The 8,164-nt window shown below is 37.1% G+C and overlaps 1 non-coding gene across 1 annotated transcript; it reads right to left on the bottom strand.

The window, feature by feature from the left end:
* Window positions 1–817: 817 nt before the first annotated feature.
* TRNAN-GUU (transfer RNA asparagine (anticodon GUU)) lies at window positions 818–891 on the bottom strand. The gene has a single exon. It is a non-coding gene; the product is annotated as a tRNA-Asn (tRNA).
* Window positions 892–8,164: the final 7,273 nt, after the last annotated feature.

The following is an 8,164-nucleotide window of genomic DNA, read 5'->3' as shown; positions in this document are numbered from 1 at the left end:
CGCGGGAAGGCAAATACTTTTCTTTTTTAGAAAATTTTGTAATAAAATAGTATTAAAAGTTTTCTGACTAAAGTAATTTTAAATCTAAACAAGTTATCATGCTTTACCTTCCTTTTTTTTGAATATCAAATTGACAAAATTTCAGATGGGTCGGATGCGACACAACCTTACCATTTACGTTCTGAGAATTCACCTTACAACGAAGGGTTAAATTCAAAACCCAAATCGTGATGAAATTAATCATGGAAGAAATAGTGTAAATATCGCATGAACTCCACGACAACGACAAAAGTACGAGTTTGATTCTGTATTCAGATTTACAAGCTGATGATGTGTGATTGTTATGGAAGAAGCAGAGTGGCACAGTGGAAGCGTGCTGGGCCCATAACCCAGAGGTCCATGGATCGAAACCGTGCTCTGCTAGAACTTTTGCGCTCGTATTCATTTTCAATTTATTCCAGTGTTCACAATACGAGACACCAAAAATCCCAAGCAACGCCCACGTGATGATTCGAAATTGGTCAATTATTTTTTCCCAATTATAATTTCTCATAAACCTTAACCTCTCGCCGATTACCAAACGTGAAGATATATTCCAAACTTTGGTCATCATGATCACAAGATATACTCAATTGAAGCTTCCACTCGCGGTTTAGTTGATCAATATGAGCATTATCCCGTCTGTTTATCGCAGATACTTGCGGTATTTACTGGTTTTCGCCTCAATTGCTGCTTCATGTATCCATCAACTTAAAGGAGTTCAACACAAATTGGTCAATTGCTATTTATTCGACGACCTCTTCTTGGTTAAAAACAACGCCCCCGGGTGGGATCGAACCACCAACCTTTCGGTTAACAGCCGAACGCGCTAACCGATTGCGCCACGGAGGCTAACATACTATTAACTTGAAAATATTAGAAAATACTTCTAGGAGCTGTTCTACGGACCAGTTCGAACCCGTGCCCTTCCCGACGCACATTTGCATTACATACATTTATTTTGAGCTTCACAAGAAAAAAGAAAAAAACGTCGGTTTATAATGTCGTGCAAAACAGGTAAACTTATTGCCACAGCAGTAATACCAGCGCTACTAATAATCACTCAAAATTAGGAGTTATTGCTACTGAGAAAAAACTTTCGACAGAATAATATTAAATAGTCTTGAGTAAGCTGTCGATGAAACTAAACCCCATGTCAAATTTCCCTTGCAAAACTTAACTCGCTGCTTCCGCTCCTCTTATCTCTGCTCCATCCAATATCAGTTGTGCAAAATATGGAGCTGCCGTGAATGCATCTGCACATGTTAGATTGCCGAAATTGGCTTTCGTACATCCCTCGCATGTCATAATCGAAACGTTAATTTCATTTTGAAAATCACAGAAAATCCTTTGCAATAATCAGCGTTACGAACACGAGGAGCAACGAACGCCTTCGTGCATGGATTTCTAGAGCGCTAAGCAGACGACCGAGTTCATTGCCGAACGAGAACGTCATAACTGGAATATCCAATCAGAGACGGTTCAGGTTTCGTGACGTACAGCATCAATTTGGCACAACTTCTAAGGCCAATTTCTCGCAAACTATTTCGAATTAACACAAATTATTTTGCACAACGTTAATATAAAATGAATGACTTGCAGTGATACAGTTGAAATCATATTTTAGGTAAGAGTAGAAATGTCCAATGCTACAGGATTGAGTGCTGTAGATCGAGTTGAAAATGACGTGGATAACTACACTTGCAATATTCGCCATACCTCACCAATGTGATCATGCCCTTAAGTGGACTGAAAGTTAGAACATCAACCTGAAATGACATGCATGGAGAAAGACAACCCCGAAATTAGCCAACATGCATGGGATGTGGCAATCGAAAGAACGTCACTGCTGAAAGACATGGCTTTCTTCGTTATCATAAATTTCATCGAGGGGGTTCACATTAAAATTTGGATGCTTGGAATCCGATAGTAGGGTAGATTTACATTTTGCCAGTGATCAGAACGCTACATTTTGAAAGTAGCTTCGCTACAGCTACAGCTACTCTTCCAAAATGTAGCTTCGCTACAGCTACAGCTATATTTTCCAAGAAGTAGCACCGCTACGCTACTCCTTTTCGCTACTCGCTACTTCGCTACTTTTCCGTTACTTTTGCATAAAAGAAATTAATAACCACATGGATATTCCAAGAAGACCCTAGTATGATAGTTGTACTTGCTGGAAAATAGATTCTGTTATTTATTATCATGATTCCCGTCATTCTGTAATTTTGATAGCAGTGTTACTTCAGTTGCTTATTTTCAATATAGTGTTTCAGAATAACGTACCTATGTATGCGGCAGATCAATTCAAATTTGATATATGAGTATTTCAATTAGGATGACACAAAATTAATGATTACAACTATACACAAATAAAATTTGGTAGAATTATTTACATTTATATATCAACATACTTTCCTTGAGAATAAATCACATAGTGGTTCGAAACCAGTCTCGATTTGCTTATCTGTGCATAAATTGGACTCCAAATAAAAACTAGGAGAGACTCCTGGAGGATGGGATCCTCCTGCTCCTCCATTCCCCACGCTGCTCATCGTCTTTCATTATTCTTCATCATTCTCACAATTAGCCAAAAGCGTCAGAAAGCGACTCTAGATAAGATTATAGTATACATATAATGGACTAATACCATACATGCAGCACAACTTTTGGGGTAGTCTAATTCAAAACTATAGTATATGTTGGATTGGATTGACTTTTCGTTTTAAGTCCACTTTATGCACAGTAAGGCTAATCGGGACTGGGCCTACATTTTAAAGTGGGATCCGAACCACTATGTGCCTCCACCGGGTATCGAACCCTGGACCCCTTGACTGTAGATAAGATAATTACTAAATAAAACATTGATCTTCATTGTCATGATTAGCAAAAGTAACAGAAAACCTAAAGGGAAATATATTGAGAAAACTGATGTGTAAATCCGAGAGTTCTGTTAACATACTGAGCCATTGATTGCTGGCACTATTGCTGTCATTCTAGTGGAAAATGGATCGCTCCTTTTTGCACTGCAAGCTGTGTTTTACACAGTAATTAATTACATTTTGCTGCATCTTATACTAGGGATATCCACAATATATGTTCCGGGGTGGCGCAAACGAGGTATTTTTTTTTCAGGGGTGCCACAAATGAGGCATTTCCTCAAAATCTCAAAAAAAGTAGCTGTTAGCTGGAATATATTCATATATGTCAGTTAGTTATCTGGATATTAGAATAATTAAGATAATAGTTTATTTTTATTTTTAAGTGTTGAACACAGTATGAAACCTAATACAGCACTAAGTCAAATACAAAAGTACAAAGTTACACGAATAAAATACATAAGCTGTAGAATAACATAACATAACAAGTTAGCATATTTACACTTCAAATTACAGTTTTCAACGAGATCTATTATATCTCTGATACTAATAATTGTTTATTGTTATATAATATCTGCAATTAACTGTGTATTGTTCTAATAATAATAATAATGATCATATTTATTGAAGTGATGATAACGATTAAACAACCACTATGTTATACAAAATTAAAAAATTGAATACATAATTATAAAATAAAACAGTGGATCCTACAATTTTATACATCAACATAAATTCAAATTGTAGGTTTCAACAAGATCAGCTACTAAACCTCTTGCCTTGTTTAGGCATGTGAGAATTGAGATATACCTATGGGAATATCTGGGAATTTTATAAGCTATATTATTCAAAAAGTATTCACTGTCAACTTGGAAATTTAATATCTTCTCTACAAAATTTATCCTTTTCATTTTTCTTCTTTCTTCTAAGGAAAACATATTCAACTGTGATAACCATTCAGAGTAATGTTGGTCATAGTAATTTTTTTTAAACTTTGTGCATAATAACCTGATAAAAAGTTTTTGAACTGATTCAACTTTTTGGAGGTGACTGGTTGCAGTCAAAAACAATAATTCATTTGCATATTCAAGAATAGGACGAACTATCGTTTTATACAGGAATATTAAGGTATCTTCCTTTTTAAAAACTTTCCATGAGAAAAATGTATAACCAAGCATTCTCTTTGCTCTTTTGCAAATTTCTGAAATGTGCTCATCAAATATGAGAGAGGAGTCTATTACTATTCCTAAGTCTTTATGACTGTCGCACACTTGGATTTTATGTACGAGTTTGATTCTGTATTCAGATTTACAAGCTGATGATGTGTGATTGTTATGGAAGAAGCAGAGTGGCGCAGTCTCGCATGGAACACATGAGTGAGCAGACATGCGCGCTGCTCCTGCATAAGCGGTTACTTTCCATTCGCGTGGCAACTTTTGTGTCCTGTTGAATAGAACCAGTTAGTAGAATCGTGCTTCGGCGAATTAATACCCTGAAATCAGTGGCGTGCGGTGATAAATCAGGCAGGGGAACAGGTTACCTGCACTTGCTCCCCCTCGCATGGGTGTCTTAATATAATACAATAGATCAAGTAAAATTCAACCCTTATTGAAATGTCAGAAGTGACAAACATGAGGCACGATAAAATTATATGACAATAATAATTTTAAAGAAAATGTGATATAATATAAAGAAAACATTAAAAATAAAATTGTTGATGCGCAACAAAGAAAAATTTGATAATATAAATTTATGAGTCATCAGAGACAGAAAATAATATTTTGTCGTGACCTGTTTCATCTCTTTATTCGTAGATTAAGTTGACGTTTTTTCATAGAGTTGAGTATTCTTGTAATTCAAACTTCCTCAATGCAATAATGGCACGCAGATGGTTGAGTTTTTTCATGACGTTCGCTAGATTAGTCAGGGTGGCTACTGTAGGACCATAATAAAATTCAAGTATAATTCCCGGTTTTCAAGGCGAACTTTACAAAAATTCAAGCAGATGTTTTATCTATTTCAAACTAAGGTTTTACCGTCTCTCACCACCCACACACATACACACAAACAAATTCTTATATTAACAATAGGCCTGGTTTGTGCAGAGGCGAAGACATGGACGTCCGCAGGATTTTTTCCAGGGAGGGGCAAGGAAGGTATTTTTTTTCCAGGGGGGGGCAAACGAAGGCAAATTTTCCCTAAAAATAGTGTTGTTCCCTAAAAACAATGCTTAAATTTGAATTTATGGAGTTCATGCAATAAATAACACATATTATTGTGGCTAAAATGAAATTATATGTATGAAATACATATTTTTTGGTTGACTTTCATTTTCCAGGGGGGGGCCACGGCCCCCCCTTGCCCCCCTTCCGGACGCCCATGGGCGAAGATATAGTACAAGCAATGCAAGCACTGCTTGCATAATTCGAATATCATTTAATGTACTTAATGTTCTAACCGTATTTAGTTTCCATCGCACTCGATTTCGCCAAAAAATGCGGCCGCAAACTCCCCCAGCAGCTCTGTAGCAAGCACCAGCCTCAATGCTTGCAGCCGTTCTGCGGGAAAATAAGGCCTCCGAAGGAGTCACATGGCGAAGCGTGAAATTCTGGTGGAACCCGTCCACAAAGCTTCTACAAAAAGCTGTGCTTTCCGAGCTTGCGTGATTCCGGAAAATAGCCGAGTTCAACCGAAAGCAGAAGGATTCATCTATGGGTACGTTGCCAGCAAAAACTAGTAACGAATATTTGACTTCATGAACACGTAAACAAGATCGCAAATATAATAATAGTTGTTAGTCATAAAATAACTAAAAGAAGTTATTATCACTGTTCTAAATTCCATATATATCATATTATATTACAAATTATTTTAGATTTCGCGAAATGTAAAACGCGTAAAAAAAGTTGACATTGGGAGTTGGGGCAGAGGAATTTCTGCACCCCCGTGAAGAGTTTTCTCAGGGAGGGAGGGAAGATTGGACGGACCTTGGTCCTGCACCCTGCTTCCTGGTCGTTCCAGCTCAAATTACGCCAGAAGTGTTGACCGCTACCAGTGTTTGCAACTGCCAAATTATTTACGCAGTAATTCAAGTGAGCTCTTTCACAAATTTTACAATCAATAAATTGACTGCTTTTGAATAAAACTTGTGGTGAAAATAAAGCTATCTGAGAAAGAACTATCTACTGATATTTGTACATGGCATAGAAGTAAATCGTATACATTCTGCATATTATGAGCACAAGAATATGTTTTAATGATTGATTTGTTGTTTTAAGTCCACTTTATGCACAGTAAGGCTAATCGGGACTGGACCTACAGTTTAAAATGGGATCTGAAACGCTTGTGCCTCCACCGGGTATCGAACCCGGAAGCCCTTGATTACAAGGCGACGACACTACCACTGCGCCATCGGGGAGGCCCGAATATGTTTTAAGTTCTATTATTATGACGCAAGTGGTGTTCCCAGGGTCTTTTTACGGTCCCCATTTTGTCATCTTTTCCTTCCTTTGACGTTTTTTCTTAGATATACTGGGCCAAAAGGGGGTTATGTCTACCATCCACCCACCTTCGCCCCGGGCACGCCATTGAATACTTTATTACTTAAATATTAATGTACATACTCGTTCTGCTGAAATGATTCTGATTCCTCCGCGTAATTTTTATCTCCAAACTGATATATCTTTCCTTTGTGACGGATAAAATTAAGGAAATAGGTTGGTATCACTTTCTGTTGTTTCAGAGATTTTCAAAGTGCTCTTGTGTGGATGCTTGCATTTGCAGTTGTGGAAAGCGCGTGGGATAGTGTGAGTGTTTGTTGCTTCGTGTTTTGTGCTGTGAATTTATCGGAATGAACGCGTATTTAGGAACGGTTGATGTGAAGTGCGGGTGTATTATTGAGCAATTGAAAATTGCTTCGTTTAGCTCGAGAGAGATAAGTGTTAAAATGAAAATCGTGGAAGGGGGTCGACCAACACCAAGAGTTTGAAATTTATTGTGGTGAGTACATCGTCTATGCATGTGTTTCTTTGCTTTGAAATGAATTTTTTATTGTTTGTGTTTAACTTTTTATTTAGTGTTTAAGTTACTCCAATGCGGTTTTTAGGGTGCCCAAAAATACTAAATTACATCATGCAGCGTAAAATAAACAAATGATTCCCATTTTTTTTTATCTAAATCGGTTTGGTCACCGTTTGACCATATTAAATAATAATGAACAAATAAAGGTACTAATAAGTAAGTAAGAAATTCCGTCTCCCTTTAGTCGTATGCGGAATGTTCGCATATGCAAAACGTTTAATATCATATGAATAACGTTACCTGGATTTTTTTTAAAAAGTAAATGTGACGTTTGCGGATCATATGGTTTATTTTTAGTACAGTCACTTTATTACGATATTTTGACAAATCCAGCGACTGGGTAAATGAGGCTATAAACCTTGAATCTTTCCCCTCGGCATGTTGTTGTACTACATGTTTTGTTGTACTGAAACATTGCTTGCCTCCTTCGTAAGACTACGCTTCGCTACTGGGTTTGTGCGATTCCAATGAATCCAATAATTCTAATTCAGTTGGACGGTACATATATATAATTTAAGGCGCAGAGTTTACATTTGTCATTTCACATAGCTACTCGGCAGTAGCGTGCCCGGGGGGGGGGGGTTGGTAGGGGTTATACCCCCCCTTTGGTCCAATATTCCTAAAAAAGAACGTCAATGGTAGGAAAATACGACAAAATAACAAAATGAGGGCCGACTACCAAGAAAAAGTATAGGTAACCCCTCCCTTACAAAAATCCTGGGCACGCCACTGCTACTCGGGACTATAAATACATCTACAAACACAAGTCACAAATGTTACGGGAAATAGTAATCTACGAAAAATTGTTAATTCTATAAGAATTTTAAATTTACCTAATCAACTTCAAGATATATTATTTTGTAATAATCTTCCGTCCATCAGATGGATTGTTCCGCAAAGAACACTAACAAAGTAAACGGATTGGGAGAATTCTGTTTCATTTTCCACGCAGCTTTCTTTTTCTTCCTTGATAAAAATAAAATCTAAACTGTGAAAAACTTGTTTCAGGTCATTAATAAATATGTATAAATTCAATGGAATGGGGATTTTAAAAAGTTGCAATTTTTCATGTCTACGGAGAAAATTTCAAGCAGAATTCACGCACAATTCCCGGAGCCAATAATTCACGCATAATTCCCGGAATTCAAGAAATTCCCGGTGAGTAG

The sequence above is a fragment of the Lepisma saccharinum genome, chromosome 16, assembly GCF_977018435.1.
Source record: "Lepisma saccharinum chromosome 16, izLepSacc3.1, whole genome shotgun sequence".
Taxonomy (NCBI): Eukaryota; Metazoa; Arthropoda; class Insecta; order Zygentoma; family Lepismatidae; genus Lepisma; species Lepisma saccharinum.
The sequence above is the reverse complement of the archived record's forward strand: the minus strand, read 5'-3'. Positions and strand labels throughout refer to the sequence as shown.